This window comes from Pteropus medius, unplaced genomic scaffold, assembly GCF_902729225.1.
Source record: "Pteropus medius unplaced genomic scaffold, Ma_sr-lr_union100, whole genome shotgun sequence".
NCBI classification, from domain to species: Eukaryota; Metazoa; Chordata; class Mammalia; order Chiroptera; family Pteropodidae; genus Pteropus; species Pteropus medius.
Genome location: NW_024354550.1, coordinates 6872908 through 6900069, shown reverse-complemented (window position 1 = coordinate 6900069; position 27162 = coordinate 6872908). Strand labels below are relative to the sequence as shown.

General features: G+C 33.1%; 1 pseudogene; it reads right to left on the bottom strand.

Moving 5' to 3' along the window:
- Window positions 1–2807: 2807 nt before the first annotated feature.
- LOC120596664 (uncharacterized) lies at window positions 2808–2925 on the bottom strand (annotated as a pseudogene).
- Between the last annotated feature and the right edge of the window lie 24237 nt (window positions 2926–27162).

The following is a 27162-nucleotide window of genomic DNA, read 5'->3' as shown; positions in this document are numbered from 1 at the left end:
TAAAGCTTAAAATCAGATTTTCGGCTATTTATGATAAGCAGCTGAAAAGCTTCTGTTGTCAGCAAAGCTCAAAATAGCAAAGAAAGTTGGGGAGATTCTGTATTGCTTTTCCTTCTCTTACTGCCTTTAAAAATGTTTATTTTGTGTTCTTAAACAGAGTTCTTTTAGCAAATGTACTTCCCTAAATACCTTTGCATGAGCGATGGCTGCCAAGCCTTAAATTTCATGTTCCAAATAAACTGACTTTCCTTTCTTCTGTTGTTTAAACCTTTCAAGTCATCTGAAAAAGATGAAGTTAATAAGCTGCTATTGATGATTCTGGTATGGAGTTTGGCTGTTAGGACAGTATAAAACTTTGTGTGTGTGTGTGTGTGTGTGTGTTTTAAAAGTTGAATATTTTGTGGTATGTACACCTTGAAACAATTTAACTATTTAGATAGAGGAAAAGATGCCACGGTTATATTATAATCTTTTAAATGTTCTGTGTTTATAGTTTTCCCTCATTGTATCTATCCTGGTTCTTGTAAAAACTAAATGGGCCTTATTCTTTTTCTTTAAAATTTTGTGTGATAATAAGAAATGTAAGGTCTGCAGAGTATTAAAGGAGAATGAGATAACTAGAGGACTGCCTAACACAATGACAAGTATAAGAACTGGCATTTATTTAGTGCTTCATGCCAACACTGTTCTAAATGCTTCTATGAATTAACTGCAATAGAACGCTCTTGGTTCTAGTTATATATAGGCAACTGTATCCTTCCTATTTTAAACATGAAAAAATGAGGCAGAAAGGACATAAGCAATAGCTAGAGTCACACAGATAATAAGGGACAAAGCCAGGATCTGAACATAGGCAGGGTGACTCCAGAGCTATGGACCACAGTGAGGAAAGGACTTGGCTATTGTGTGATTCAGACAATGGAAAAGTCATTAGCAAAAATACTTTGGAGCCGGATTTCTAGTCAAATAATATATTAGGAGTAATGAGGGTCTCTTCAACATTCATCACCATAAAAACAAATGTGTGCAATAGCAAAATTTATATATGTTATTATTTGGACACAGGAGCAAGAAAGACTGTTTGAGTTCAGTTACCAGCTACAAAACTAATGAACCATAGAATGTCGCTTTGCCTCAGTTTTCTCATCTTTCAATCGGGGATAATATTAGTGCCTGCCTAATAGGGTTGTCATGAAAACTAAATGATAGTATACAAAAAAATCACAGAAGATGGTATGGTGCATAATAAGTTACGTTTTAGTTATATTATTAGTCTTGAGGATTTTCTTTACAAGTTTAAAATTGTAGGACATCCAAAATAAAATACTATATCTATACAATCAAATTAGTGTCAACAACTTTAATCATCAATTTTAAAAGAATATTAGTGTACATACTTTAAAAACTTGATACCAAAGAGACAATATAATTAAACATTTTATTTCCAACCCATCACTGAGCTATATTTAACTGAGAACCGAATGAGTCAGAGACACAGCCAAACCCCACGCAAGGGAAAAACATATTTGAGATGTGATCCCTAATGGAATTAAAGTTCTGTGATCCTATCTGTGTTCCTCAGGGAATATATTGCTTGGTCATAAAATATATGATTCTTTCACTATTATTTCAATCAATTTCGGATAAACTTTTCACATTTAGTTTTGACTCTGCGTAGGTTACTTGTCATTAGCCATGATAAAGCATTTCCCGCAAGGTCTCCAGTGAAAGAAATTGGCAGCTTTCCTAATTACTCTTTCTTTGTTTTATTTTGCCTTCCACATTGTACCTTTGCCTTTTTCCTTTGTACTTTTGTCTTTGCTGCAGTCATGACCTAATTTTTTTTTTACTCCATTTTTCTGTGTAATATCTTTCTCAGGGTTTATAGTCCCCCACGTTCCCTAGCCCTTTATCTGGAAAGTCCTCAAAGTTAGCCAGCTGGGGTTGCCTAATTAAATCGGATTCCAGGTTAGCTACTGGTGGATGAATATATAAATTAACACAAGAAACGATGCAAATTTCTGACTGCGCAGTTTTTAGCCACATTCACATAACCTTCGTGTAATTTTAAAGGAACCATTACAAATCTTACATGAAGTGTAAATTCAAAAGAATATGTAGATGTCTCCCAGTAGTTTTCCATGTGAAAATATTTTGTTTGAAATTCAGTACTAAAGAGTATCTGGAGTTAATAAAAATAAAAATTTTATTCTGTCCAGATGAATGAACTTAAAATGAATTTTTTTTTTACTGAAGAATAACAGAATATATAATCTTTTGGAAGCAATCTTTAATAGATCTTTTGGAAGAAATCTTAACTAGGTTTAAAAAATATGTATGTTATGACTAGATGTATGTTCTTGCATTTTAACCAGTTAAGCAGTGAACCAAAATTCATATATATAATGTTTTATTCAAATACAGAAACATAGTAAGGAAGTCCTTTTTAAGCACGAGCTTGCTGCTTAGTTTCATTTACAGAATCAGAGCATAGATACTAAATTCTTTTCATTGTTTGATCTAAATATTTCCATCGCCTATCTGTTTTGACCACAGGTATAGAACCCGTCGATTTAACTACATGATGCCTCTATGGAAAATGCTTTAACAAAAACATATTTAGCAAAAGGGTAAAATATGAGGTCATAGAAAGAGACTAGACTTTGGTGATGAGCGCACAGTGGAATATATAGATAATGTATTATAAAATTGTATACTTGAAACATATAAAGTTATTAACCAACATTACTATAATTAATTAAAATAAAAAAATTGAGAAAAAAAATATTTGACAATTCTTACCCCGCCCTCTACAGCACCAGTCTTCCTAGGTGGTCTCCCATCCAAGTACTAACTAGGCCCAACCCTGCTTTGCTTCTGAGATCAGATGGGATCGGGCTTGTTCAGGGTTGCATAGCCATAGACTTGGCAATTCTTTTTCACAAAAGCAAAGCATGATAAATTTAGGGAGAAATGGAGAATTTTGCAGGACATGTTCTGTGTGCTGAAAGTGTTTTCTAAAGGCAATATTTAAAAGATCATTCTGGGGTTATTTATTTTTAAGTACATAGCTTAAAGATGGATTATATTTGCAAAGGTATCCTTTCCACATAAACAAGCAAAAGGAAGGAAGGAAAGAAAGAAGGAAGGAAGGAAGGAAGGAAGGAAGGAAGGAAGGAAGAAGAAGGAAGGAAGGAAGGAAGGAAGGAAAGAAGGAAGGAAAGGAGAGAGAGTGAGGTGCTAGTATAAAGGCACACACAATGTGCTGCATTGGCACCATAAAGAAAGCAATGGATTATTGTGTGGAAATTTCAACACGTATTGGTACTTTCTTCAGCTCCTGTTTCTTCAGAGGAAATAACACACACTATCCATTCATCCTGTGTCTTACTATTTGTCTCATAACAGATACTTAATATCTGTATTTGTTGAATTGTAGGAAGAAATTTATTAATTCCTTAATCATCAAATTAACACTCTATCACTAATAAAATTTCAGCACCTTTTGGAATTGTCATTTAGATACACTCAGTGCTTCTCACTTAGGAAAGGCAACAATGAAAGTATTCTTAACTTTTAAAATATCTGCATTCCCAAAAGTCTGATTCTTAAATTGTTTTAAAAATTATACGTATTTTAATCTGTTTTATTAAATTATATCTATCATTAGTTTACATTTTAAAATTTGAAACTGATAGCCATAAGAATATGTTTTTCCTCACCAACGCTAAATTAATACTATATTCGAGAAGGAAGCATACTCTTGGAGCTGTTTAAATAAAATGAAAAAACAATTGAACAGACATTAACGGATATTTTAAAACACTAAATTTAAGACACAGAACACTATTTTACATGTTTATGTGGATAGGATAAAAACACTATTTTACATGTTTATGTGGATAGGATAAAAAATGTATAGGTAGGCAAGCAAGACCTTTAAATATAAGATTTTTACATGGAAAATACATAGCTACAGCAGCAAAAACCTGATATAATAATGTCTTAAATAAATGAGACTTTTTTTCATATAACAATCTGAGTATAAACATTACAAGTCTATGGTTTTATGGGGTCAAGAGACACAGGCTGCTTTTATCTTTTTCTTCTGCCATTATCAACACAGAACTTTCAGATCTTGTTCCAAAATGGTTGCTCCAACTCCAGCAATCATGTTCACATTCCAGCCACATAAAAGATAAAAAGAAGAGAGTGGGAGATTTTCCCTTTAAGGCTACTGTACAGAGTTTACATACCATTTTATTTCATACCCCAGTGTCCAAGTATATTTTCATTTTACAGCTAGCTGCAAGGGAGACTAAAAAATGTATCTTTTATGAAAAGAAAAAAAAAAGAACTAAAACTCATAGGACTTATAACCAAAAGGATGAAGGAGAAATCAGATATTAGGGGACAGCTAGTAGTCCCTGATACAAAAGTTTAAGTCAAGAGGAATTTCACATGTATTTTGCATCATGACTATAAATTTTGCTTTTCAAATTACATCAAAATCACCATCATGATAAAGTTTCAAAGAAAATACATGTGAATCATATTCTATATAAATATTGGTTACTACTGTTTGTCTCAGGTGAATTCAACAATCCATCATTTCAGGCTAAGCATATATCAAAATTCTATTGTCGATAATGAAATAATAGCCAATAAATACCTAACAGTTCATGAGAATTAATTACACCCCAGAGACAATTATAAGCATATGAATGTATTAACTTACTTAATTGTACCACATCTCTTTGAGGAGGGTTACTATTATTATCCCAGCTTTACAAATAACAAAAATTTTAAAAAGCTTGGTCCCTTTTGAATGTGAGCACTAAAAATAATTGATAATTGCATTTTCTTGACTAACGAAGTGTTGGATAAATGAACAAACAAACTATTGGAGGAATGACAAGCCAAAACACACATACAGGAACATAGATATTCTAATGATTGTTTCCCCTTGGAAGGAACCATCTTCTCTAGTGGCGTTTCTAGTGATCAAAAGATTCTTAACACTCCACTTATGGAGTTGTCTAGAAAGTTTGTGGCGTAGTCTTTTGAAAATGTGTAATGATGAGAGATACGGACCTTAGAGGATGATTTTGATTTCATTTTGTATTTGGAAACAATGAGGTCATTTAGGAAAAGTCCATTGAAAGATTATGCTTAGAAGAAAACAGTTTTAGTTAAAAATTAAGTGTCCTTATAAATTAATGATAATGCTCCTCTCACTTGACAGATAAGTTGATTATTTTTGTGTAATACTAATTTATTTGGGTTAAAGGTAAAAATTAAGTTTATATATTTTTAAAGTAAAAAATAACTAAATAAATATTTTGCCCGTACAAGTGGTAGCAATACAAACATTTTCAGAGGCAGGCTTTCTTTATCATGAATGTTTATAGTGAAAAGCTTGGCTTCATATTTCCCTGCCCCAGTTATCAAAAATAATAATAATACCAAAAAAATAAAACAAAAACTTAGTATGAATAAACTGAGAGGCAAACAGGTTTAAATGTTCAAAATAGTCTTTCTTAACTGAGATTTTATCATAAGTCAATACTATTGGTTTATAAAGTGCTGAAGAGAGAGTGGCAAGAAATGGGGCTGGAAACCACGCAAGAGCTTGATCTCAAAAGGCTCTCATGCTGTGTTAGTGATTTTGCAGTTTATATTTAAGGAAAGAGATATGAGCTGGTTTTCGTTTGACTAAAACATTCTATAGGCCTAAACTACAATGTGGAAACTAGATTTGAAGCAGAGAACTTGAAACTAGAAACCAGGAGACAATTGAGATAGCTCATGGAAACAGACAATGGAATCTAAAGTAAAGCAGGGATATTGGGCAGGGAAAGAGGAAATAGCATTGAGAGATAGTAAAAAGTTAAAATCAGTGAGTCTTACAGACCAATTACATTCAATCAAGACTTGAAAAAGGGAGCAGTCAATAGTGATCCCTAAGTTTTTGCCTTGGCCATCACTATAGCATCATAGTAGCTCACTTCTACTGGTCACTTTATGTCAGGCAGCTAGCTCAAGTCTCCATATTTATTACCTTATTTAATACTCAAACAAAAACTACTATTCTATTCTCCTTGTAAATTAGGAAAGTGGAATATAAAGACATTAAGTCATTTCCCAGGTTATAAAGCCAGAGTGTCCGAGAATATTAAACGCACATCAAAGTTGTCTGTTTTGCTTCAAGAGAGATTGGAGAGCCCTGGAGAAGACCTTGTGAGAATCAGACTTTAGAAGCATTACTTTGGCTATTGTATGAAGGATATTACATTTTAAGACATTTTGAATATATGGGTTTTTAATTTAAAAATCCAGGAGTTTGGAGGTAGGGTGGAATATAGGTACTATTTTCAGTACCCTTTATATTGTACATTTACAATCCAATGTTTTAACTAATGATTACGTGCATTATACGTAACTTGCTTAACTCAGGAATTCTTTGTTATATTCAATTTTACAATTAGATAATACTCAAAGATAACTGAAAGTTTACTAACTGAATTTAATTTTACATAGCTTTGTAGTTTGTTTCTTCACTTGATGTTAACGTTTTTGGACATAGACCAAACTTTATTTCCTGAAGCAACAGGGAAGCCTGAGCAGACAAAAAGCAAGAGGAATCAGAGAGTGTGTTATGCCAAAGCTTAATGGCACGATTCACTGTAGGTCATGCTTGGCAGAAGGCCACATTACATTCTCGGTATGATCACTTGATAATGTTCTCTGTTTTACAACATGTGGCAGTGTCTTTACAACATCAGCTCCTGACTGGGCTACTTTTGTCCTAATCAAGTAAATTTGATCATGGTGCTGCTATTATTGCTGGAATTTGGGGTATTCAAGAAGTTTGGTTGACAAAATTGTACTTAGCATGATTTTTTTACTTGTATTTCTTGTGTATTTGTATTTAAATGCAGCAACAGACTGCTCAAGAACTTGTTTTTTCTACATTATTTGGCACAGAGTATTTGACATAAGTGAAGTCTGTGATTCAGAAAGAATGATTACTAGAGAAATTGTCTCTAGAATTTTCAGCAATTTCTGAAGTTAAAACCAAAAGTCATTTTCATCAAGTATAATATCCTCTTTGTCCCTGGGTCTTTTGATTCCCACTGGCTTTTGTTTCCTCCACAATGTCTCTGAATTTTGAATATTTTCAAGAATATTATTACTAAAAATAGTATTTTTTATAAAATTCATGTATTTCATTTGTCCTGTTGAGAGCAATCAGAGTATTACTAATCTAGGATGCTTTATAACCCTTTTACTTTTCTACCATTTTTTAAGTGTACTCAAATTCATGATATTTTTAATAATCAAGTTTAAGCCATGGAATGTTGCTCTTACTATAGTAAAATTTAATATCTGTCCAATATTCTTTCCTCATATGTTTTCATTTAACTTGCACTAGCAGCAAGTAAATTAAATCTGTACTGTTCACTATCCTTATCTAATTTCAAGTAATTTAAATGTACTTTGTTCTATTCTCCCCTTGTTACAAAAAAAAATGATTAAGCCTATGCATGCCACAAGGCTTTATGCTCTTTTTCTTTTAGATACATCTCTGCAAATACCACAAATCTAGTGATGCACTGTTTGTAGCAGTGGTCCCCAACCTTTTTGGCACCAGAAACTGGTGTTCCCATGAGAATCTAATGTCTGATAATTTGAGGTAGAGCTGAGGCAGTGATGCTAGCACTGGGGAGTGGCTGCAAATATAGAAGTTCATTGGCTCTCCCACTGCTCACCTCCTACTGTGCGGCCAGGTTCCTAACAGGCCACGACTGGTACTGGTCTGCAACCAGAGATTGGGGATCCAGGGTTTAGAGGACACAATACACATTTAGGTTCTGACTCTAAAGAGTAATTTCACCGAATAATATCTAATAGACCAATAGTAAAATCAAGTATGGATTTTAACTTGTTGGCAGTCCATGAAAGAAAGAAAGAAAGAAAGAAAGAAAGAAAGAAAGAAAGAAAGAAAGAAAGAAAGAAAGAAAGAAAGAAAGAAAGAAAGAGAGAGAGAGAGAGAGAGGGAGGGAGGGAGGGAGGGAGGAGGTGGAGGAAGAGAGAAAGAGAAAGAAAGAAAAGAAAGAGAAAGAAAGAAAGAAAGAAAGAAAGAAAGAAAGAAGAAGAAAGAAAAAAGAAAAAAGAAAGAAAGGAAAAGGAAGGAAAAAAAAAAGGAAAAAGAAGAAGGAAGGAAGGAAGGAAGAAAGGAAGAAAGAAAGAAAAGAGAAAAGTTGTTCTTGGAAGATATTAATTTGCATATGTCAGTTCAATCCATGAGAGTTAGAGATATCTCAAGAAGGAAAATATTAAACTAAAAAGGATCCCTGTCCATTATGAATTTAGCATCAGGAAGCCATTGGTGACTGGCATACATTGTGTCATGAAAATGTTGGGACTGAGGCTAGATTGCCATGACTTATAAAGAGAGATAAGAAAATGAGGAGGGTAAGTAAAGGGGACAAGTGGAGGTAATTCGTGTGGTTTATTTTATATTTGTTTGTTTGTTTATTTTTAAGGATATAAATGTCTTGAGTGTGTTCATGTGCTTCCATAAAGGGTTCGGTATTAAACTAAAGGTCGAACACGTCAAAGAGAGTGTGGAAAATCAAAAGACCAAAGAAGCTAAGAAGCAGAGGATCAGAGGACAGCTTTGGGGGAGGGGAGCAGCGAGGAGGAAATGTTTCTATGATTAAGGGCAGAAGGAAAAAAGGATAGATTAGAGGATGTCAGACCATGCCTGTAGGTTTAAATTCAGGAACTGATGGGGTGCCATCTGTTTTCTCTGTGAATTGGAGGCTCTGTCCTCAGCTGTAAGATAAACAGGAGTCATGGCAGTAGCATATTCAAGGTTAGAGGCGGATAGGCAATATTGGAAATAGCCATTATGAATAGAATTGAAGTGAACTGACCTGGGTTATTATAGTCAATAATCTTAAAAAATAATTATCTACTTTTTAGAAATAAATTATTTAAATCTTATTAAAGTGTCAGTCCCCTTTGTACATATGTCAGAAAGTATATATTGTAGAGAAAAGCTGAGAAACTATCAAAAGAAGTCCAGGCTTGAATGTATAAGAATTTGGACTAGGGTAGTGGCAGCAAAAATACATCGAAAGAGTTGATTTTTCTAAATTCTGGAAATTGAAAAGGTTGACTACTCTAGAAGATAAGTCAAGGAATGAAGGAAAGGTGAATGTATATATTAGTATTGCCACATGCATCATAATAGTGTTTTGAACTAAGTAGCATTCTTCCTTAAATGAGGAAAATTAACTTGGCAATTATCAAATTATTAAAATAGTTTCTGTCAGCTTAACTTATTTTATTTTTAATTCTCATTTGTTACAGGAGTTTGTTCCATTTTCTTTTATACTTAAAATGATACCTCACAGTTGACCAGACCTATTTGTGATATTTGTAGTTCATGAATGAATGTCCGCAATAGTATATCATAAAACATACATTATCATCATTATTTTTATTAATACTACACCTTTCTTTTAATAGTGTACTATATCTATAATTTAATTTGACCCTTATAATAATTTAAAGAAGTAACCTTAACAAATGTTTGTACTTTTTTATCATACTAATATATAAAATTAGTTTTAAATTTTAAGTATTGGTTCTTAGAAAGTAAATTTCAAGTTGGAGATTTCTGTGCAAGAGAGAAATTAGGGAATGCCCTCAAGATCAAAAGTTAGAAGGTGAGGGGATTGGTGAGAAAAAGGAAACAGGATTAAAAGAGGAGAAGCTGAACTGTGTTATATTTGAAACAGAAGCCACAGATGATCCTGCAGAGTATGGAGAGCCTTTGATATTTTTCTCAGATTTGGGTAAAGGGGCCTGTATTGACCATTCATTCGATGTAGGCTGTCCCCAGAGAAGAGATATGACCTTGGATATGGTGTCTCTTTTCAGTCCAGGTCACATCTTACAGTGAAACTCAACTGACAGCTGTTCATGCCAATACAATACATCAGTTATCTATTGCTGTATAGCTAATGCCTCAAATCTTTGAGACTTGAAACAACAGCCTCTTATTATTTGGTTTATAATTCTGCAGGGTAGAAAGTTCGGCTGTATGGTGTTAATGGTCCAGGTGGGGTTCAATTTACCTTTTCTGAGGTCGCACAAGTGACTTCAGCTAGTTTGGGGGTTTGCAGAAGCTAGCTAGTTTCTGATGGCCCCAGCTGGTAGGTCTGAGATGGCTGCGAAGGCTGAAGCCTCTCTTCTTTTGTTACCTTATCTTTTATCTGGCTTACTAGGGCTTATTCACGTAACAGGAGTAGGGTTCCAAGAGTAACTTAGAAGGCAAGACCCAAAGTGTAAGCATTTTTCCAGTCTCTATTCACTTTACATTTGCTATTATCACACTGGCCAAAGCAAATCACGTAGTAACCCCAAAGTCAATATGGGAAGGGACTATGCAAAGGTGAGTGGAAGCAGGCATGAAAAAATTGGAGCTCCCACTGCAATAATCTACCAGAGATAAAATATAAGACCAGAAATAAAAGACAGGACAATTTTGAAACATTCTAAAAATATATAAAATTAAAATCCATAATTTTTATGCTATGACATGGTATATTCTATAAGAATTCAGTGAAAACAAGATAGAGCTTAAAAGTCCTAGAAAAGCTTCATAAGGAGCTTGAGATTTACCAGGTTATTAAAGATTGTGGGTGAGTTTAGATAGGCCAAAAGTGACTTGCAGACTCCGGGGCACATTGACAAGGTAGGGGATTGGAAGGGAGTGGAGAAATAGGCATGTTATTTCATTGAATTAGAGGATTTTCTCTGTGAAAGACTATAAATGATGATGGATATTCAAGTTAACATTAGTTGCCAGAAGGCCACTAATGGCTGATTGGAATATTCTATTGATGATGACATTTTAATATGAAAGTAAAGAGTCTCTGATGGCAAAAATATGCTTTTTGAAAAGATGAAGCACTCGATTGTTTTTCAGAAAGGTATTTCATAAGGAAAATTATGACTGGAGAGTTGAGGATATAATATATTTTGAATAAATATATAATCTAAGATTTATACAGGACTAAAAGTTTAAAATTTACTTTTATGTTGTCTTATTTTTAAAATATTAGAATATATCTTTCAAAGATGAGCATCAAATTATTTAATTTATTAGAAACACAAACTAGTATTCTAATTTTTGAAGGCACTTATTATACTCATGTAACTTTTTTTTGAAATTGAAATTTTAGCCTTCCTTGATGCTAGTCATAAGACTAATGCTTTTCCTTTATGGCAGTCAGTATATCTAATTTATTTAGGATTTTTAGCCAAAGAATTATTTTTCACTGAAGAAAACAAAAAAGTGCTCAGTACTGTCTGACAAACATTATTAAAATAAAATAATGCACTTGGAATTATTTAACGTACACTTAAGTCTCTATAATGTGATAAATCAAGACCTGTGTTTAGAAAGAAAGTTAAATGTAAATTTCATTTTTTTACACAGGTCATATATATAGTATTTAATGAATTAGAAACATTTTTCTTATGGCTATTTGGTATCTTCATTTTAAATAATGTTATTGAAAAAATATATACATATATAATGCTAATTATACCATCCTTACTGATATTTAACTAATTTAAGAGACTAAAAGATTGCATTGTCTTTGTGTTTCACTGAGTCGAATCTCTAAACAGATATTTTTATTAACTGTTTTTGTTACCGAAAATGAAGTTAGTTGATATCATTAATAAACAATCTAATCTCTGCTACAAATGTTCAATGCCTTTAAAGTTTCATCATTTGCTATTTGACAAAACTCATCTTTGAAAAGATGTGTGGTCTAAGAAATTTAAAGAATCTCTCCACGGTTAGCCTGTTGTATGTATTAGTAAACTATACAAATTACATGAGCATAGAATATAGTTCTTTTGTAAACATGAACCTTAGCTCTCTCCTAATTTGGAGAAATATTTGCAGATATCTGTGCCAATGGAAGCATTAGCCCTTCCACATAAACAGGGAAGGGAAGGGAAGAGGAAGGAAGAGGGGAAGATGCGCTACGCTGGCGGGCGGGCGGGCGGGCGCTGGCGCATGGCAGCTGGCGCTGGCGCCACGGCGCTGGTTTGCGCAGCGGCAGCAGGCGAGCAGCAGCTTGGCGCTTTTGGCTCACGCAGCGGCAGGAAATAAAAGCTCACCATCAGACCAGCAGCTCCATCCAGCTCAATAATACCTCTCAATCCATCCCTCAGAATCATGGTCAGTTGATTGTGGTTCCCAATATGTTTCATTGTAGGTTTCATCTTTGTTTTATTATTTATTTGTCGCAGGGGAGATTCTATACAGGCGAACTTTTGACCCTAATATCAGTCCATGGCCTGTTAGGAACCTGGCTGCACAGCAGGAAGTGAGAAGTGGGGGAGCCAGGGAAGTTTCATCTGTATTTGCAGCCTCTCCCCAGTGCCAGCATCACCACTTTAGCTCCACCTCAAATCATCAGGCATTAGATTCTCATAGGAGCACGGGTCTCTGGTGTCAAAAGGTTGGAGACCATTGCTTATCACAAGGTGCAGGATAGTTCACATTTACATCAATCTCAAAACTGTCAGAGGGTATTGATGTTTCACACGGTTTGGAATGGACCTTAATATTTTTCTGCATTTGGAGAACCTGGACTGACCTTTCACAAAATAGAAGTAAGTATAAATATATGTAAAAATTGTCTGTTTTTGCAACTGAGTAGAGCTATTTCTTTTTTCTAGTCTTCCAATCTCTTATTTTCTCCTTATGTTTCTCCTTTTTTCTTCTTTCTCTTCCTCTTCTTGTTTTCCTCCTTCTACTTTGCATATACTTTCATTTGCACATATAAGCACGTAGGGATGTTCAGAGAGTTTCTATGAATTAATAACATTGATTTCTCTCCCTATCATTTTTGTAGAAGATTTAATACAAAATTCTAAAACAAAGTATTTAAAATTTTTAAGGTTCATTAAACTAGTCTTTCATCATCAATCATGATTTTTATTACAAAACAATTAAAATTCTCATTTAAAACATCACCAGTAACAAAATTTCTTTGAAATTAATCTACAGTGTTGCATTAAAGGAATCCCATACAAATGGAGTAATATAAAGAAAGAACATTGATATGCATTATTTTTATTACCTTTAAGGTATTAATTAATAATAATAACATTAATAATGACTAAATTGTATGTGTATATTTACTATGTATCAAGATCTAGTCTATGCACTCTACATCCATCAATGTGTTTAATTTACAAAACAACTCCATGATTAAGATTTATTTTTTAGTTGAAGAAACTGAAGCACAGTAAGGTCACACAGCTAGGAAGTGACAGAGCCAGATGTTGTTTTTTTTGTTTTGTTTTGTTTTGTTTTGTTTTCTGATGTACAGTTAATATAATCATCTATGGGACTGGGGAATTTAGCTTTCAAAATAGTATAAATAGTTTAAGAATAGTATAAAGTATAAATATATCATAAAATGGCTATAACCTTATTCATTTATTAATATTTTATCCTACTTTTTCTTTTTCTCACAACACCTCAACTTGTATTTCCTAAGAATAGGAATATTCTCTTACATAATCACGGGAGAGTTTCCAGCTTTGGTAACATGCATAAAATGACTTTTCTTTAGTTCATATTTCAGTTTTTTTCAACTGATCCAATAATGTCCTCTATAGTATATTTTACCAACAATACAAGATCCAGTCTAGTATCAGGTATCACATTTAGTTTTCGTGTATCTTTAGTCTCCTTTAATCTGAACATTTCCACAGCATGCTATGTGTTTATAACACTGACATTTTTAAAGAATATAGTCAGATTGTAGTCTTTCTTACAAACAAGTGATTAATTGAGAGGATGGTGGTGAAAGAAACAGATCTGAAAGAAAACTTTAACACAAAGGGAAAGTCTATGAAAATTTCACTAGACTTTCTAAGGAGGTAATCAAAATAGTTGAAGCTATATTTATTATGATCTTTCAAAGAAATCTAGATATGTTTTAAGAAAATAGAATAATTATTGCACACATTTACAGTTTTCCACTAAACTGTGTCAAACTAAGCAGAAGAAAGCTCCTATATCTCTCAAGCCACTCTGGCAAAAATGACACAATATATAAAATGAATCGATTCATTAATTAATTAGTTAATTAAAACTATCCACCTATACATTTATATTGATTTGCTTGTTTCTCTGATATACCCAGATTGAATATATAGAATTCATCCTGCAAGATCAAATAGTTAATTAAGATAATGGTAGCTTAGAGTAAACTGCTGGCAGTGGAGATAGAGAGGAGTAGATGAACTTAAGTGTAATTTGGAACCTTAGACTGACAAGATTCAGTGATGAATTGAACACGGGAGGTGAGCTGGAGGGCAGGACCAGGGATGAGTCCTAAGCTCCACGTTTGCATATCTGACTCAATGATGTCATTCACTGAGCCAGACAAAGAAAGCAGAGCACCAGATTATGGAAGAGGTCAAAAGTTCAGTTGGGATATAGCCTCTTCTTACATATTTGGATAGTGACACTATAATATACATATATATTATATGTAAATGTATATATATATATGTATACATACACACACACACACACACACACACATCTGAAACTCAGCTAGGAGGGTTGAGATGGAAAAAAGAATTCTGGGCAGCACCTGCGTATAAGTGATAGTAGAAATACTGAATGTGGAAAAAGTTGCTTAGGACGACTCGAGAGAGAGTGAACAAAAAAGACCCCATGACATAGCCTTGAGTAATGTTTACATTTAAGGACTTAGTGAAGGATAGTTAGATTGCCAAGGAGCTTGGAGTAAAACAGTAGTCATAGAGGTAGGAGCAAAACCAGAGAGGATGTGTCACCAAAAAAGAGAAAAGGATGTTTGAAAGAATTAAGAAATAGTCACCATTGTCAAAAGTTGCCAAGAAGGAAAAGAAGTTAAGTGTTAAAAATGACGTTTGATTTTGGAACTGTCCTGGTTCTGGTGACTTTATCCAGAACTTTTACTGAGGAGATGTAAGTGCCAGATTGGACTGCGAGGTCATAGGGAAATGATGGTGAGAAAAAATAATCAAAGAAAGGTGTTTTGAATAGTGACTTTGAAGAAACAGGATGGGTGGTATCAGGAGGGTTTTGTGAAATTGAGAGAAGTTTGAGTCCTACTTTCCATTTAAAACAAAAGCTATTGGAACAAGTTTAACTTTAATTGGAAAGAATCAAGTTGAGAGAGTATGTTGAATGTATAGAAGCATGAAAAGATAGAAAGTGTAAGTTCCCTGAGAAGGTGGGAAATGTTCATGATTCAAAGTCTAAGATGTGGGTTGGGTCTTTAGATGGAGAAGCAGCTCCTTTGTTCTAATGGGAGGGAAGAAGACAAGGAAAAGCACAAATATAGGAGGAGCTGTAGGTTTAAAAGCAAAAAGTCAAAAAAAGTTCCTGTGAAAAAATTCAATTTTCATTATGAGATAGTAACTAGGATCATTTATAGAAAGTAAGGACACACATGTGAATAGAGGTTTTCGAGAGCTCAAAGACTGGACTGTTATTTCAAAGAGTGGAGGAGGATTTTGCTGTCTAAAGGACAGTGTTTAGGTTGGAAATCACACATTTATTTTGAGAATATCTGCCCTGTTTTGGGGCATTTCTCAGCATTATGTGGCTGATCCTGAGCAGGCTGGTAATTTATGTAGGAATGGATTTTTGCAAGCAGGTTAAGACAAAGAAGTTTGGTGGTTCTAATAGAATGATTTATACGAAGGGTCAGGAAATCTCTGCTAAATATTAAGAAAAGTAAATGAAGAGTAGAAATGGTGGTTTGAATGAGATGAAGCAGGCAACAGAGGCTTTGATGAGGTTAAAATATCAGTTGTCTTACAGACAAACTGAAAGAAGAGAAGGTGCTGCTTGAATGGGTCATTTTAGATATGGAGTAATCGCAGGTGATGTTAACTACCTTCACACAACAGGTGTTCGAGACGTGGAACAAGAGAAATTCTCCAGCGATGAGGTGATCAAAGATCTCAGAGATCAGAGTACAGAGATATCAGAAACATCCTGAATGCCAAGAATAATTAATTGATGGTTCATGAAAGTCTGGGAGCTATTACCGGAGATTTTATTAAAGGGCAGCAAGAGAATCTGAGGAGGAGATGGCAGAGAATCTGAGGAGAGCAAGTTCTACTAGAAGTAGAAAGAAACTTTTTAAAAATTTTTTTGTTTTGCTTTACACAAGAGGACAAGGAAGTGATGGCGTGGAAATGGGGAGTGTGGAGGAATCAACCCAGAGCCAGCCTATGAAATATCTAGATTACCAAAAAAATATTAATAGAAAGTACTTGAGAATAGTGTCTCCAGAGGTGAGCCAAGTTTCAGTTAGGCAAGGAGGTAGAGAGGAAATTCCAAGAAGTTGACAGTAATTAGAATTTGCTAATTCAAAAGTATTGGTTCTAAACATGCAGCAAAAGGGATTGAAAATGGAGAGAATCAAAGAAATGGTATAAAGGAGAGCTTCTAGGCACTGACAAAAAACTAGAGCCAGTGCCAAGCAATTGGCAATTTCCACATAACGAAACTCTATTATATGTTATAAATGTAGATATAAATAACATATAGCACTGTATAAGTTTAAGGTATACAACATAATGATTTGATTTACAGGAAAATTTTATTACTCAGAAAAGAATTACTAAATTTTGTTTGTATTTCCATATTCAAATGTACCTCAAAATGCTATAAAAGACAGTTTGGTACATACTGTTCCTACTGTCTGGAGTGTTTTTTTCCTAAGATATCAGCATGGTTCACTTCCTCACCACCATTAGATCTTTGTCCAAATGACACCCTTGCACTGGAGCTTTTGCAGAAAGCTCTTCGACCTAAGCCTTCCGTATCCTACTTCCCACCTTTATTTTATCCTTAGCACTTTCTATCCTCTGGCATGCCCTGTGAGTTACTTATTTCTTTTTGCCTCTCTCTTTTCATGCTAAGATGTCAAGTCCTGGAGGGCAGAAGTTGTGTCTATCCCTTTTGTTCACAGCTCTGACACCAGCAGCTGGAAACATACCTGGAACATACTAGAGTCTAATAAATAATTACCAAATGAATGAGTTAGTCCATACATGAATGAATAGACATAGAAATGCAATGAGGTCTAAGGACAATTTCCAAAAAGAAGTTGTAAAATATTTGAATCAATGAATATATTGTTTGAATAAATATGGGACCCTCCAGGCTCATAGGGTATAGCACACATGTGGATGAATAATAAATTGTGCTATGAGTGTTTTAAAGTGGGCTCTTTATTTCAGTCACCTCTGGATTACAGGATGATTTTAGTGTCATTTGAGAACTCAATTCCCTATCAAATAGCCCACTGAATAGCCTCCTTTTGGTTTAAATTTCAAAACCAAATAAAACATAGTGCTGTTACTCTGCATGAGGTTGACTTTGCAGCTGAAGGCCTCTGGGCATGTCAAGGTCTGGACTTAGATTAACTGCCCGTCTCTGCAACTGCAAAAATCAAGCTGCACCAACCTCAAAAGCATGAGAATCATTGAAGAAAGCAGGGCTCTGTTTCACTGTGATAAATTTCTCAACATTGCTCTTGGAAAGTAGTTAAGATTCCACTTAACTAAATGTAAGACATATTTTGGCATTTTCAAAATCTGTGACTAATCTGGATTTTTAAATTGTTTTTTTAATCTAGATTCTGGTTTTATTTTTTCTTTTGTTTTGCTTGTTTTCTTTTTAAAATGACTTTTGTAAAACTCCCCTTTTATACATATAATTGGATACATGTAATATACACATATATACACATTTGTCCTAGAATAAAACAAGGTCATTTTTGGAACATTTTTAATTAAACATCTCTCTTCTAAGTAAATATATCAACATAATTTCAGGTTGTGGGTTTTTGTGCATGTGTATGCACATACATATGTGTGTGAAGGTATATCTATGTATATATAAACATATACATAGTTTTCTCAGAAATAATTTTTTATCAAAGATATACTGGCTATATGAACAGACAGTCTTTAAAATGTCTCTTTAAATAGACAAGCTTTGTGTTTTCCATTTTTTAGAGTCTTCTATGTAAGACAGACTGGCATTAAAGTAGGGGAAAGTATGGTGTTGTCAAAACAGAGTAATGTTTAATTACCTATCTTGTGCCCTAAGCACAGACCTGCAAGAAAATCCATCACTAATTTCAAATTTCCTTTTGAACTGGATGGTACTGGATTGTTAACATGTCGTGTAATGACCTATATGAATCAATAGGATGTCTGTCCAATCCTGGGAAGATAAATATGGATGAGTCCTATGTCATCAGTCACTTGGTCTGTTGATGTTCATGTTTATTTGAACTCTCTGAAGTCATTCAGGAGAAAGAATTGGTCTCAAAATGATTCTACTGCGCCTTTGGGTCTCAAGTATCAGGAGATAGATCAGATTCTTTATATTTGCATATGGAGAAACTAAGAATGCAGCTGGACAATTTCCTTTTGGCTTTTACTGGAATAAGATAAATATTGCTGTTCATCAACAATGACTGCAGAGTTAAAGGAAAAGTTTAAAAAAATAAGTAAATAAGAGGAGGGTAACCAAGATTTTTCGGTGACAATTCAGACGGTTTAGAAATATATTTTTTCCCATGGTTTTAGTAAATGTTCTCTGATCCTGTGGCATTTGCTGTTCTTTTTGTTTCCCTTGCTTCCTAGTTTCTAAATGTGTGCTATCCAAGGGAATTGAATTTAAAGTTTAACGAAACTTAGCTTCTGAACAAAATTGAACAGGAAGGTCAGAAGGCAAGTATGAAACAGACAAGTTTGCTTTCAAATTCTTTGCCCCACCTTTTTTTTTCAGTACTTACTGGAGAACTTAGGCTCAATTTATACCATTTGTATAAAATGTATCAATAATTTGGTCGCTAATTCCTATAATAGTCTGTTGATAGTTAATAGCTGTAACATACTGAGTACCAGAAGGAAAATCCAGCTAACAGCAATAGCTTCCAAGGCTTAGAAAATTCTATCTGATCTAAAACCATTTCTCATTTCTCATTTTTAAACAAAATAATTTATCTTGAATATTTTAAAATATTCACCAGACATATATGTATTTTTTGTAATATACATTATAGTAATTTCATTCAAATATGGAATATATTTCTCATTGTGTTTAGAAACATAAATCTTAGTGCTTAGCAGATTTTTAGAAAATCTAGGGATTATGTTGATAATAAACAAATGAGAATAGGTATTTATGACCTTTTTTAAGGTCTTTTACAATCAATAGATACAATCATTTTAAGAGACAAAAGTGATTGAAAAAAGAATTAAGACCCATAGTAAATTATACCTGACTAAATTTATAATGAAAGTCATTTTATGTTATATTAGATTTCCTCAATATTTTGTTTTATGTGTACTATACAATCTTTCCCAAAGGTTGACAGAGTTCTTAAATTTTCAGCCTAATAAAGAATTATTCTTTATGGGAAATCTGACTAACAATACACTAATCATGAGGTAACTTTACACATTAAAGAAACGAGACTTCAGAAAGTTAATTAATTGGCCAAATTCACATATCTGATAAGATAAACTGTTTTTGTTTTTGTTGTTGTTGTTGTTTATTTATATCACACATGCAGCATTTCTTTGGTTTTCCTTATGAGATAGTCAAAAAGCAACAGCACCTATGTATTATTGAACTGTACACTTGGAATCTATGTAATGTTGCCCCAATAAATTTAATTTAAAAAAAGAAAATAAAAATAAAAATAAAGAAAATAGCATGATGATTATGATGGGAGAGAAGAGATGAGAAATAGATAGCACAGAAAAAAAAAGGATGACTATAGTGAAGAAACAAAAGGAATTTGTGAGGAAGGCAAGGCACAGTACACCCAGCATAAACTCCAACTCTTCATTTAGGAACTATTTTCCATACTGTTGAGTGCCTCACAAGGTATTTTTAACAATGCAGAACTGGAGCTAATGGAGAAAATTCTATATACTCGAACAGTATTAATGTACATACATTAGGACATTTCCTACTCAGTGTCCTAATCTCAGAGAGCTACCATCTTATTTTCACAAAAATAGGTCATTAAATGAACATAATTAGAATATTTATAAGATCTATTAATATTTGATTTCATTTTTAATGAGTCCTTATAGGTTTTCCCTCTAACAGGAAAAAGTTGTTTTAAAGAAATATTAAATAGAAAATAATTATTTTCTCCTTCCATTCTCTAAAAACTTTTATCTGTTGTGTTAGATGTAAAATAGTGTGGTGGTAAATTATTTTCCATTATTTGGAATTGAAAAGGCCATTTTTGCGTTTAATTACACTTTTTAAAAATTAGAGGAATTTACTCAGACACTAAGCTTTGAATTAGGACCCATAAAACTATGGTAGTTTAAGAGAAATAAGTGACTAATTTAGAATAGTTAAGCAAACTATGTGAGTATGTTAAACAGATGTATTAAATATGACAGTATGTCCCCTTTGGATGGGCTCATTCTGAGTTAAAACTTGAAAAAAGAACTGGGTCTGCTTCTCATCAGTGTCAAAAATATCATATAATTTTCTTTAAAAGTGTATTTTCTTCAATTACTGACCCAGGTTCCCCCCTTTTTCCCATCCCAAGAGTACCCATACTCTGGGAATAATTTTAAATGATGATGTATATAATATACTTGGAGCTGTGTATTTTTTTTTCCTGATTATCTCCTTCTTGTCTGGTAGACATTGCTATTTGCTCTCTCTGGAGGAGAAAACATGCCTTCGCTTCTATAACTGTGTGTTTGGGTGTGTGTTGGAAATGGGGGAAGCTGGCCAAAGTTTCTCATTTCAGAGCATTAATCCGAAGCTGTGGTTCTCAGCTAGGGTTGATTTTGTCCCCATCTCCCCAGGGGACTTTGGTAACATCTGGAGGCATCTTTTGGTTGTTATAACTGGGAAGGAGGTTGCTACTGCTATCTTAGTGGGTAGAGGTCAAGAATGATGTTAAACACTCTGTATTCATAGATCATGCTCCTACAGCAAATAATTACCTAGAGCAAAATATCAATATTGCTGAGCTTAAGAAATCCTGATCTACAGTGAAAAAAATCTGAGATAATCATTTGAAAATAATTGTCAATTGTGAAAAAAATTATTTAAGGAGGATAAGGGAAATCTACTTTTTGCTATTATTTGTTTTATAAAGGATTCATTCTCTCTCTCTCTTTCTTTTTTAAAGATATATCAGAGCCTAAACTCACTTCATGACACAAAGTGTGTCCTAATCAACCAACTTCTCGGAGATGATACACATACACTCACACACACATAGAAAACACCAATACGCCATTGAAATTAGAACTATATCTTGTTACCATTGGCTTAAATACTGCTCCCACGCACTGTCATTGACTTTATCTTTTTATGCTGTTTCAAGAAATTTAGTTGACAAATAATCAAGTCACAATAAATCTGAAATAGAAATAGATATTTCAACAGTTTAACTCATTGAACTTTTAATTATTTACTATACTTTAGAATCTTTACTCCTTGTTGAAAACAAAATACTCAAGCTAGCAAACAGACACATAAAAACTGAGAAAATGAGAGTGAGAGAGAGAGAGAGAGAGAGAAAGGCATATCTAATAAACAAATTCTATACCCAAATCTATACCCAAATATTTTGGGGATTGTTTTTTCTACTTGCTCTGGCTGGTTATTGCTTCTTCATTCATTTGTTCATAAGATAAATTTCTATTTGAGCATACAGAATACAGGAACAGTTTGCAGTATTTACATCAGAATAATTTTAATGAAAGATTTATTTTCTATTTTCTCTGAGAAACCAAACATTCCTTTCCTTCCTTTCACTACACACCCACATGAAATTGAAACCCTCCTTCATATTTTAGCTGAGTAAATGAATATGTTTGTTTCATCAATTCTGTTCTTTCTGGATTAGTCTTTACCACACCATTGATATGACTAGCCTTTAAATTGCTAAATACTCTCGAATTATAAAAATATGGCTTACTTTATTACCTCATAAATAAATGGACAAAGAAATGTTTTGTATTATAACTTTAGGTGATCAAAAAATATTTATCAATGCTGTAAGGAAATAGGTGCTGTTAATGCTGTCTTCTGGATGCTTTTATGCGACTCCTATAAAAGAATCATTCATGTCAAGATTGAAAGTAGTGTTTGATGGCAATGTGGAAAGTGGCCATCAGACCAGTTAATGTGCAATTCTAGTGATTCCCATAAGAATCAGCAAGGGCATATCATCATTCTATTACTAGAAAAATGAACGGCACTGTTCACAAGACCTTGACAATTAATTAAATGATATGCTTGTTCATCTTTCAGGTCAAGCAGATAATTGTGCTGAGAATTGCTTTGAAATCATGCATGGCTTGACTAGCCCTTTTGAATCCCAGGAGAGATTGGAGGTCACACTGCATATCACACTTCTTGTGGATGGAGACTAATACTAGCTAATCCTGTTAGCTAGTATTATAATGGGATAAGAGATAACTAAAGATTCACAGTTACATGGTACAAGTTAACATACCCATCAAAAAGTCCTAGCATGCTTTCATTTATTTTTTATTATATAACTATGATATAATAATGATGTTAGATTTCACTTGGTGTATTTTTCTATGAATGTCTATGATGTCATCAACTTTATTTAATCTTTATGCAAGTTTTTATACCCATCACACAGATAAAACTTAGCACTTTTTTTCCCTCCCCAAAAAATAGCAATAAAAAACGATAGCTGATAGTTGTCTCTTAATGCTTAAATTCCCTGCATCTTTAAATATGGCACATTCAGTCAATATTGAAATAGTTTTAAAAAATTACTTTAAGGGAAATGTAATGCCTACATTAACTACAAGCTATTTAAGAATTTAACTGAATGTTTTTGTCAATAATATAGCATATAGCGTCATCTTTGTTACTTTGGAACTTTTCTGTCTTAATTATTTTCTATATAATGTAGAAAATTCTTAACTTGGCTAAATTAAATTTTACAACTGAGTTAATGATCAGAAGTTAAGAAGCAAAAAAATCTACAGAAGACTATCTAATGGAGCGATCTTTGATTTCAAATTAGGCAACAGAGGTCCAGAGACGTTAAGCAATTTACTTAAGATTACACAGCTATTCAATACTAGCACTGAGAATGACCCTCAGGTCATTCTTTTGCTTTCAAAAGGGTTTTTTTATTAAGCTACAATTAGGCTCTGATACAAGTTGCTTAATAGCCATTTCTGACCTGAGTCCAGCCTACCTGTTCAACTGCACAAACATTGGTCATTAAAAATACCAATAAAACAAATAAACAAAGAGGAACTAGTGGATGATTGGACTAAAGAAAACTAAATGTCCTGGAGAGAAGCAATCAACCCTGCTCCTGTCAAAAATATTCTTAGAAAAAAACTGATGAATAATTGTAGTTCATGGATTATAGGTTGGGCTAATCTTTATTAGGGAAATTTAGACATTATTTTAGATAAAATATCCTACACAATTAGACACTGCTTGGTCTATAAGTGAGTGATATTCCTTGTTCCTAATATCTATAGCATCAAACAAAATGGATTTGGGTCTTTTCAATGACAGAAATAAATAGTCATATCTGTGTAAATTTGTACTGGTAAATAACATTTTTCAAAAAATCAAATTGAAGACAATATAACCTGTAGGTGAAGGGAGTCCCCTTGTCTGTTATATTCTAAAAATAAAAAAAAAAAAATTATGATTTTGAAAACCCTTTAACTATAACACTTAAAAACTAATATAGCGTAGCTAATTTTTTGCTGATAATCTGGAATACTCTTGTGAAATATTTATTTGCAATCATATTAGAACATGGACATTTAATCATGTACTATAAATTTATCATATTCCTCTTTGAAATAGAATAGTATTCAGTATAAAAGTGATGTATTTTGGCCTCTATCCAAAAGAAATTTTTTCATTATTATTGTTGATACGAGTTTCAAACACCAATGCTTACAGGGTCTAGCCAGGTGCTGTACATGCATGAAATGGCCTGGATATAAGAAAATCGAAAGTGATGGTGGTGGTTTAGGGAGCATATGCTTCCCAAAGCCAATTCTTTCCATATGGGAATCCCAGCCCACTGTTTACAGAACCTTAGAATTCTCAAAGGACAGTAGTAAATAAGATTTATATTTAAAATTTCTCAATTTGTAAATACTGAATTGCATCACTTGTCACGCAGAACAAATAACATATTTGGAGACCATATGCATGATGCAGAATGCTAGTTTATATTCACTTGGGAAAGTTTCAAGGAATTAAATTTAAATTGTCTATATAAAAAGATTTCAGTATCTAATGAGTATTTTGTCTGCTTTTACTATTTTCTTTTCTTTTTATAATCTTTACAAATAAGGAGATTTACTATTTCTTATCTCCAGTTTTTGGAACTATCTCATGTATAATAAGAATTTTTTCTATATAAAATTTTAAATGATTTTTTATTACTGTTGGAGCAAACCTTGCTACCAATAAAACAATAGATCACTTACCATTAAAGTCAATTTTATTTTGAGTCTCATCAAATCTGATTGTTTAATAATATGTTTATGTGATATCATGTTTATTTAACTACATAACTATAATCAAAAATAATAAAATGTTCATTTTAAACTCTAAATTTCTCGAAACAAATGAAAATAAGTCCCCTCCCCAACATCATCCGCCCCCCCCATCCTTTTTTTAAAAAGGTTTTAAATTGACTTTATCTGCTTCTGTTTTATCCATGTGGCTACTTCTGTAGTGATGATCCATGGCTCAAGCAAGAATGTAAAAATTCAGAAACATTCTAAGGATAAAGCAATGTAATCTACTACCCAAGATGCCATCTCAGAAGAAGCTGGTAAAAATAGTGCCTGTGCTGAGCTAAACAGAGGGTAATTAAGAACACTGGATTAGAAAAGGTCGATCTAAGAATGTGTTAGTGGATAAGTTTCTTAGAAGGAATTTGTAAAAATGTCCAATTTGAGGTCTGACAGTCAAAGCCTTTGTTGAGTTTTCTTCCCTGAAATTGTAGTCCTCTTACAATAAAAGCATATCTGAAACCAAAGTCTAATCTTGTAGTTAATTTTAGTTAAATAGGAAGTTAAAAAAAATCACGTGGAATCTTGAAAAATGTATATTATCTTATATGAGCCTAAAGGATCTTACGGCTGTTCATATTTTCACTTTATAGCATGTGTCACTGTGAAAAATGAAAAATATTTTTATCCACTAGGATTATAGGTTTACTGAAAAGCAATAAACAAACTATAACAAGAATTATGTATGTAACTGACAGTTAATCAGACTATTTGGAGTGGTAATGAAGAGAATGAGAAGAATGGATAAAGTGTTCTCTGCTAACTAATGGTCTACACTACATTAATAATTTATTAGCTAAAATTTGTGCTTGTTACTGTTTAATGTGGTTAGCTCTGATATATTTTAATGATTTCTCAAAAAACAGAGGGTGAAACTAGAAGATACAGCTCCCTTTGAAATTATCTTTCCAGTAGCTTTTTCAATTGGTCTCTATCAGTGGTCCTCTTTCAGAAAGGGAAATGGGGTTGCTTAAAATGTTCCCATGTTTTTCACCTCATTCCAACTGAATATTATGGGGTGTTACTTTTCAATTCTGTTCTCTTTTTTCTAACATTTGATATTAAAGTGGTGAATAATTATTTTGAATGCAGGTACTTCTTGAGAGGAGAGCCTCAGTGAAACTTCAATAGAAGTAGCATTGTTATTGCTCAGGAGAATGAAAGCAAAATTCAAATTTATAATGTTAATTTATTAACACATTCTATAAAATATTAGTCTTTGGAGATACTCCACAGAGAGAAATAAAAGATTCATTGATCAAATAACTTTGAGAATTTTATGGAACATTCCCCACCATTAGAATCAATAGTCCTGCAGTAAAGTAATATGCTTAATTTCACTTTATATTTTCAACATCATTTCTTTAAACAAAACATATAAAAAGTCACATAAAATTTTTATGGAAATCCAAGAATAAATTGAGTATGTGCAATTTATATTACTCTGAGAGATTATTAAGCATAGAATCAGAAATTTTGAAAACTTAAAATATGGTGTCCCCTTTCCTGGCCTTGAAGCATATCTGTGACCTAAATTGCCCCCAGACAGATATGAATTATTTACATTCTGGTAATTAGCTTTCTAATTCTCTTTCTAGAATAAGTTGTCTAAGAGTTTTAAATACAAGTTAACTCTAAAAATCTATTTGATGAAAATCTGAGTTCATATATGTCAAAATTGATGCTTATTTTATTAATAAAAAATTATACAATTAACAAACACCTAAGAGAGGATCTATGGTGTACTCTGCCTGATGAGGCAAAGTGAAAATGAAAAGCATCAAAAATTAAAGCTACTACTTACTTTCCGAGGATGTGTGATACATTCGTATGTGTATGTATGTATTGGTATGTATTTTATTTTCCCCTAATATCAAAACGGTACTGTTCCTTTTAAAAAGCACGAGAATTTTCTTTTTCTAATGTTCTTTTATGTAGATATATGACATAAATAAAGATATAAGAATCAATAATCTTTGCTATTTATGACGTTTACGTTATGGAGTAAATGTAAATGGAGCTGTCCAAGGGGAAACATATTTTAATAAGTGTTGCCCAAACAAGAAGAAAGAATTAAAGTCTTTTGTACATAGAGTGATCGTGCACACATGCTCTCCAATCAAACTTTAATTTTTATGTATGTAAATGGGTGGACTGAGACTGTGTGTCTATTATACAAACAGTCCTTTGTCCTGTCAGGCAGTTGAAGAAAAAGAACATAATCCTTAGTGTCCTGGAGAATGTATGCTGATCCTCAGGGACTGACTGTCATTTAATTTAGGCAAGTTGTGTCTGCCTTAGCTCTGTGTATTTACATATAAATTGTTTGTTGGTGTGGGAGAAGGCAGAGAGGGAAGATATATTGTAAACTACTTCTACCAATTATTTTATGATGTCTGCTTTAATGTGGGGTGTGTCCTCAGCAAATGAGTAGTG